The sequence below is a fragment of the Cetorhinus maximus genome, chromosome 16, assembly GCF_964194155.1.
Source record: "Cetorhinus maximus chromosome 16, sCetMax3.hap1.1, whole genome shotgun sequence".
Lineage (NCBI taxonomy): Eukaryota > Metazoa > Chordata > Chondrichthyes > Lamniformes > Cetorhinidae > Cetorhinus > Cetorhinus maximus.
This window is the reverse complement of record NC_135894.1, coordinates 81,388,261-81,396,142: the sequence shown is the minus strand read 5'-3', so window position 1 is coordinate 81,396,142 and position 7,882 is coordinate 81,388,261. Positions and strand designations below refer to the sequence as shown.

General features: G+C 45.3%; 1 pseudogene across 1 annotated transcript in view; it reads right to left on the bottom strand.

Moving 5' to 3' along the window:
- Positions 1-639: 639 nt before the first annotated feature.
- The window catches only part of LOC144691894 (serine/threonine-protein phosphatase CPPED1 pseudogene), an 8,631-nt pseudogene continuing 1,388 nt past the window's right edge, over positions 640-7,882 (bottom strand). Inside the window, exon 2 of the transcript XR_013579228.1 lies at positions 640-3,708. The product of XR_013579228.1 is annotated as a serine/threonine-protein phosphatase CPPED1 pseudogene (transcript). The remainder of the gene's footprint in view (positions 3,709-7,882) is intronic.

The following is a 7,882-nucleotide window of genomic DNA, read 5'->3' as shown; positions in this document are numbered from 1 at the left end:
AGAAACTGAACTGGACTAGCCATATGAATACTGTGGCTAGGAGTCCTGTGACGAGTAACTCACCTCCTGACTCCCCAAAGCCTGTCCACCATCTACAAAGCACAAGTCACAAGTGTGATGGAATACTCCCCACTTGCCTGGATAGGTGCAGCTCCCACAACACTCAAGAAGCTTGACACCATCCAGGACAAAGCAGCCCACTTGATTGGCATCACATCCACAAACATTCATTCGCTTCACCACTGATGCACAGTAGCAGCAGTGTGTACCATCTACAAGATGCACTGCAGGAATTCACCAAGGCTCTTTAGACAGCACCTTCCAAACCCACGACCACGACCATCTAGAAAGACAAGGGCAGCAGATAGATGGGAACACCACCTGGAAGTTCCCCTCCAAGTCACTCACCATCCTGACTTGGAAATATATCGCCGTTCCTTCATTGTCGCTGAGTCAAAATCCTGGAACTCGCTTCCTAACAGCATTGTGGGTGTACCTACACCACATGGACTGCAGTGGTTCAAGAAGGCAGCTCACCACCAACTTTTGAAGGGCAACTAGGGATGGGCAATAAATGCTGGCCCAGCCAGCGAAGTGAAGCCTGCATCCCATGAATGAATAAAAAGTACCATTCTGCTCCTTTTGCCTTGTACCATCATCCCTTTTCTCATTTTATCACTCTTGCTTTTCATCTCATCACAGGTCTTCCCTTTTGTTCTTTCGTCCCTCCCCCCAGCCCTTTCTCTCTTGCTTATAAACTGTTAAACCTCTGTCTTCCCCCAAATCTGATGATTGCCTCTCTACACATATGCTGTCTGACCAGGTATTCCCAGCATTTTTTTCTTTTATTTCAATCATTGAAGCCATTATCCTGAATTATCTGGAACAATGGGGAGAGTTTCATTAGCCCTGCCACCCAAGTTTGTGTTGAGGATAACAATATCCATTTTGAAAACAGAAATCATTCATTCAAAACTCCACATCTTAGGACAGGGACGGGGAGGGCAGGCAGTAGCAGGCTCAGTAACATTTTCCTTCTGCCCTGTCTCAGTTCCTCTGCTGCTGAAACCTTCATCCATTCCTTTACATCTAGCCATGACTATTCCAACACACTCCTGGATGACCTCCCATATTCTACCCTTTGTAAACTTGAGATCATCCAAAACTCTACCACTCATGTCTTAACTTGTACCAAATCCCCTTCACCCATCACACCCGTGGATGCAGCTCCTTATTGATTCCCAGTTGAGCAATGCCTCGGTTTTAAAATGCTCTTTGTTTTCAAATCCTCCATGGTCTCTCCCCTCCCCGTCTCTGTAATCTGCTCTAGCCCTGCAATCCTCTGAGATATCTGCACTCATTTAATTCTGCCCTCTTTTGCATCCCTGATTTTAATCGCACCACCATGGCAGCTGTGCCTTCAGCTTCTCGGGTCCCACGCTCAGGATTTCCCTTCCTAAACCTCTACACCTCGCTACCTTCCTTTTAGGTATTAATTAAACCTACCTCTTTAACCAAGCTATTGTTCGTCTGCTTATTTGGTCCAATGTCAAATGTTGTTTAATAACGCTCCTGAAGTGCTTTGGGACATTTTACTATGTTCAAGTCACTATATGAGTTGTTTTATGGCAGCTCTGCTGTAAAACCATACGATCTGATTGGCCTCAAATATAGCATTGGTCACCTGGGAGATACGCTTGTGGACATCAGATTGAAAAGTCCTGCAGATGTCTTATGGGGAAAGGTTGAACAGGTTGGGCCCATACTCTTGGAGTTTAGAAGAATGAGAGGTGACCTTATTGAAGCATATAAGATTCTGAGGGCACTTGACAGAGTAGATGCTGAGAGGATGTTTCCCCTCGTGGCAAAGTCTAGAACTGGGGGCACAGATTAAAAATAAGGAGTCTCCTATTTAATTCTGAGATGAGAAGGAATTTCTTCTCTCAGAAGGTCCTCAATCTTTGGAATTCTCTTCTCCAGAGAACAGTGAAGGCTGAGTTAGATTTTTGATCTACATGGGAGTCAAGGGTTATGAGAGGCAGGCAAGAAAGTGGAGCTGAGATCAGCCATGACTTTATTGAATGGCAGAACGGGCTCAAGGAGCTGAATGACCTACTCCGGATTCTATTTCTTATGATATTATGAGTCAGGGTAACATGCAATAATTTCTTGTCTTGAAAAGCTTTAAAAGTAACATATGTTCAATGTCAGTTCCAACAAAGGCTGTATGTTGTAGGCCAGTGTTTCATCTGCTAACTGGTATAGCATGGTGTGCTTTGTTTTGTATGTTACAGGCAGTGTCAAAGAATTAAATAAGTCTGGTAACACTACCCTGTTAGGACATGTTTATTTTCCAAAGTACTGTACACGGTTCCTTGATTCTATTATTTCAGATACTTTCAACTTGTTCAGATAATGTACAGCTTGAGTACAGATCAAGGATGAAAGCGATGACAGCTGGTTGAATGTTGCCACAGATGGTAACAAAAATAGTGCCATAAAAGCCTCAAGATTGTGTGTATAACTTCATGAGATAACAGACATCTACCTAAATATATAGAAAAATGTACTGTTGATTTGGTATAATTCACATATATTGGTGCTCCCAGTTTAATGCAGCAGGATAAATCTTTCTGGCTAATTCACTGTATGGTTATATAATGGACTTCAACAGATATGCAAACTTACCCATTAATACCACTCATCTTGTGATGGTCCTCATGTGCACTGATTAAACAGCCTCTTCTCACCACTTTTCATTAAATGCAGGGGTTCAGAACATTTACTTCAGAAAGGTCTGAAATCACATTCTTGACTGTAAGGTCACTTAGTTCACCAAATTGACGTACCTGTGATGGATCTTCTCCTCTGTCACTACCACAACCCGCACTCTGTGCTTGTCCTCTCCCAACTGGCAGCCTATAGCTGAAGTCACCACCAAATCCAGATTGTTAAACATACTACCATACTAGGGTAGTGGCCAGAAAAGACTACTTTTATACCTGCATTCTCAAATCTCTGCAGAAGGTCCAGCTGTTTTGACTTTTCCAGGTTAAAATAGTTATTCTTTTCTTCAGGGCTCTGGAGAAATAGAGGGATGTGCTGGAACACAATCACATGTTTGCTTTTCAACTGTTGAGCAGCAGCAAGTTGGTTATCCAGCCAGAGGTCATGGGCTTACTTTAGTTCAGGGCAATTGGAGGCATTTTAAAAAAACTGGAAGTTCAGTACAAGGAACAACACTCCCCCAACCCAGAAACTGAAGTAATCATCTCCCCAGCTCTTGCAATATTCAGAAATAATGTCTGGGGTTGGGGTGTTTCCTATATCATGATTGCCACTGACTAATACCAATGGAATGCTAGAATCAGTGCCCTTCAGAGCATGCTTGAAGTCAAACGTTTGCGCATCACGCAAAGGTACACCTGGCATTACATGAATAAGATCTCCACAAAGGACAAAGAGCTTGGGTTTCAATGTTAGCTTGTTGATAGCCTGCACTGCTTGCTCTGTGAGCTTGATCTCTTCCTGCCATTCATCACCTCCATTAGCGCAACCTCCAATCTTCCATGCTTTAGAAAGGCCAAGCTGTGGATCGGCTCCTTGTATGAAGTAGAAAGGTCCTTTCCAATCACTTTCTTTCCCTTTCCTCAGCCCCTTGAAGCGCCTGCAATGGGCTCTGTGGAAAATGGAGTCCTCTGTCTGTGCCTTGTCTCACCAGTGTTTATCAGTTCCACCTACTGGAAGATTGGAAACGTGCATGAGGGGGCATACAAACATTGTGATGCCCAGTTCATCTGACAAGTTTCACAAGTTATGCTATCATACATCCATATATTAGGTAGCAAAAGTAAATTCATGACTGTGAGTAACCTAACTCTGTTTACGGTGAGGCTAATATGAGAAAGTTTAAAGCAGAAAGTTGGAACTAAAATCATGTTCTCAATGTTTTGTGTGCTCTATGTTCTTTTTATTCATTCATGGGATTTGGGCATCACTGGCTAGGCCAGGATTTATTGCCCATTCCTAATTGCCTTTGAGAAGATGGTGGTGAGCTGCCTTCTTAAACCACTGAAGTCCACATGGTGTAGGTAGTGCTGTTAGGGAAGGAGTTCCAGATTTTAACCCGGTGACAGCGAAGAAATGTTTCCAAGTCTGGATGGCGAGTGACTTGAAGGCAAACTTCCAGGTGGTGGCGTTCCCATCTATCTGCTGCCCTTGTCCTTCTCGATGGCAGCAGTCATAAGCTTGGAAGGTGCTGTCTAAGGAGCCTTGGTGAATTCCTGCAGTGCATCTTGTAGATGGTACACACTGCTGCTACTGTGTGTCGGTGGTGGAGGAGGTGAATGTTCTGAATGGTGTGCCAATCAAGCAGGCTGCTTTGTCCTGGATGGTGTCAAACTTCTTGAGTGTTGTTGCAGCTGCACTCATCCAGGCAAGTGGGGAGTATTCCATCACATTCCTGACTTGTGCCTTGTAGATGGTGGACAGGCTTTGGCGAGTCAGGGAGGTCAGTTACTCATCGCACGATTCCTAGCCTCTAGCCTGCTCTTGTCACCACAGTATTTACATGGCTAGTCCAGTTCAGTTTCTGGTCAATGGTAACCCGCAGGATGTCGATAGTGGGGGATTCAGCGATGGTAATGCCATTAAAGGACAAGGGGCGGTGATTAGATTCTCTCTTGTTGGAGATGGTCATTGCCTAGCACTTGTGTGGCACAAATGTTACTTTCCACTTGTCAGCCCAAGCCTGAATATTGCCCAGGTCTTGCTGCATTTGGACATGGACTGCTTCAGTATCTGAGTCATCGCGAATGGTACTGAACATTATGCAATCATCAGCAAACATCCCCATTTATGATGGAAGGAAGATCATTGCTGAAACAGCTGAAGTTGTTTGGGCCGAGGACACTACCCTGAGGAACTCCTGCAGTGATGCCCTGGAATTGAGATGATTGACCTGCAACAACCACAACCATCTTCCTTTGTGCTAGGTATGACTCCAACCAGCGGAGAGCTTTCCTCGATTTCCATTGGCTCCAGTTTTGCTAGGGCTCCTTGATGCCACACTCAGTTAAATGTTGCCTTGATATCAAGGGCAGTTACTCTCATTTCACCTCTGGAGTTCAGCTCTTTTGTCCCATGTTTGAATCAAGCCTGTAATGGTCAGGAGCCGAGTGACCATGGGAGGACCCAAACTGAGCGTCAGTAAGCGGGTTGGATTTGTCCTGCTTTTTGTTTGCAGGACATACCTGAGAAATTTTCCACATTGCCAGGCAGATGCCTGTGATGTAGCTGTACTGGAACAGCTTGGCTAGGGGCGCAGCAAGTTCTGGAGCACATCTTCAGTACTATTGCCGGAACATTGTCAAGGCTCATAGCCTTTGCAGTATCCATTGCCTTCAGCTGTTTCTTGATATCACGTGGAGTGAATCGAATTGTCTGAAGACTGGCATCTGTGATGCTGGGAATCTTCAGACCTCCACTCAGCACTTCTGGCTGAAGATCATAGCAAATGCTACATTCGGCGCCCTTGCCACAGGGGGGCGGCAGGGGGTGCAGTACATGGTAAACGGCAGGATGCTTCCTTGCCCATGTTTGGTCTGATAACACAAGATTTCATGGGGTCCTGAATTGATGCGGAAGACTCCCAGGGCAACTTCCTCCTGACTGTATACCACTGTGCCACCACCTCTGCTGGGTCTGTACTGCCAGTGGGACAGGACTTACCCAGGGATGGTGATGTCTGGGACATTATGTGTAAGGTATGATTCTGTGTGTATGACTATCAGGATGTTGCTTGACTAGTCTGGAAGGTAGATCTCCCACTGTTAGCACTAGCCCCCAGATGTTAGTAAGGAGGGCTTTGCAGGGTCGAAAGGGTTTGCCATTGTTGTTTCTGGTTGTTCCTAGATCGATGCCGGATGGTCTGTAAGGTTTCACTCCTTATTGACTTTTTAGCAGTTTTACACAACTGAGTGGCTTGCTAGACCATTGCTGTGGGCAATCACACTGCTGCGGATCTGGAGTCACATGTGGGCCAGACATAGCCAGGACCCTAAAGGACATTACTGAACCAGATGGGTTTTTAACAATAATCTAATGGTCATTAGACTTTTTTAATTTCAGGTTTTTTTATTGATTGAATTCATATTCGACCATCTGCCGTGGTGGGATTCGAACCCAGGATCCAAAAGCATTGCCCTGAGACTCTGGTTTACTAGTCCAGTGACAATATCACTATGCCACAGCCTACCCTTAGTAGCTAGCTGTAAATAGTGTAAGTAGTATATTGTCAAATCTGTATGGTGACACCTTGTCTAGTAGGATCAATCTATGAAAATTCCAGCATGAAGTTCAAATTGGGGTAATTGCTAGTCCCAGCCATTTCACCATGGCAAGAATAGATCATATAAAATGTACACCTTTCAGATTTCAAGGGACAAGGTCTGCTTATACTGTATACAGGCTACTATCAAATGCTTAAACAGCAACGTTTAGAAATCCACTTTTAAATCACAGGGCACTCATACATGCATATACTCAAATTGGTGCAACTGCTTTCGGCATCCAATGCTGCTACAGGCAAATCTATTGATGCCAAGTCCACTCACTGGAACTAAATCATAAAAACTTTCTGGTCTGTAACTTCCGACTAGCGTCGGAAAGTGCTGGCCCGCAGAAATTAGAAGAAATAAATGCACACTTGCCTGAACTTGAAAACTGCATTGCCACTTCAGTTCACAGGAGTTGATTGGGGCCTGAATCGAAAGACTCCTCGCAGGCCCCAACGAAGTGTAGGTGAATTCAAGGAGACCATGCCCCTTTTTCATAGCACTTGATGCCGTAAAGCAGGTACGTTTAAAGGGCCAGGGAGAAGGTAAGTGTCCAAGCTGAGTGGATATGGTTTGGGAGGTGGGGGTGGGGAAGTAAGAGCCCAGAGGTGTGTGGGATCCGGAGATAGGTGGGTGGGTTGTGGGGGGGGGTGTTTCCGGAGGTCAGCTGTGGGTACGGGTCTGGGTCTGAGGTGGAGATCCGTTGTTGGGGGTGGGGGCGGTGGTGAGGTTGGTGTGTGGATGAGGTGGGATTGTTGGAGGTCGGGGAAATGGCAGGTGGGGGGGGGGGGGAATCCCGTGGGGTCGGTCTGGGTCTTTACAGTAGTTACCCAGAAGTTAGAAAAGCTTTTAATTCTTCTAACATTTTCTGGGTAACTATTGGTGTAACCTCGGTGGAACCGTCTGATGTTTGCAATTTAAAACCGCATTTTTGGATGGTTCCCAGCACAGCACAATTGTCCAGAGGAAGTTGGCACCTCTGGGCAATTGCCTTGAAAACTCTTGCCTAGGAACTTGCCAGAGATATCCCCCAGCGCATCTTTGGGGTACCCCCCAAATCCGATGCTGGGGAGCTCGGAAGTTACGGGCCTCTATATTTTCCAACTGATAAATGCAATAACTGAGCCAAAAAGACCGGGTTAAATGTCATGCTTTGTTAACAGATCTTAGAGCACCACAACTAGCCTCAAGGTACCTGGGTTAGGGAAGGTAAAATCTCCAAGGTTTGTGCTCCCCATCAAAAGTGCACACGTAATGTTGGGTGAGGACAAGATTAGTTTGATGTCCCAGTTCACTGACAGTCATTGTCTAAGGTCAATCATGAACAGTAACCAGTTGAGCACAATACTGAGCACGGTAACTGGTGTCCATGGATCCGCACCTCAGCAAGAAAATAGTTCGTTAAAGGGCAGAAGAAAAATGGACTGTAAATAGACCCGATTTGTTAGAAAACAGGGTGAAAAAATGGATTAATTATAAACTGAGCTTGGAGAACTTTCTCCCCTCTTGGAAAAAGGCCTTGGTGGGGAGTGCACAGGATTGACAGA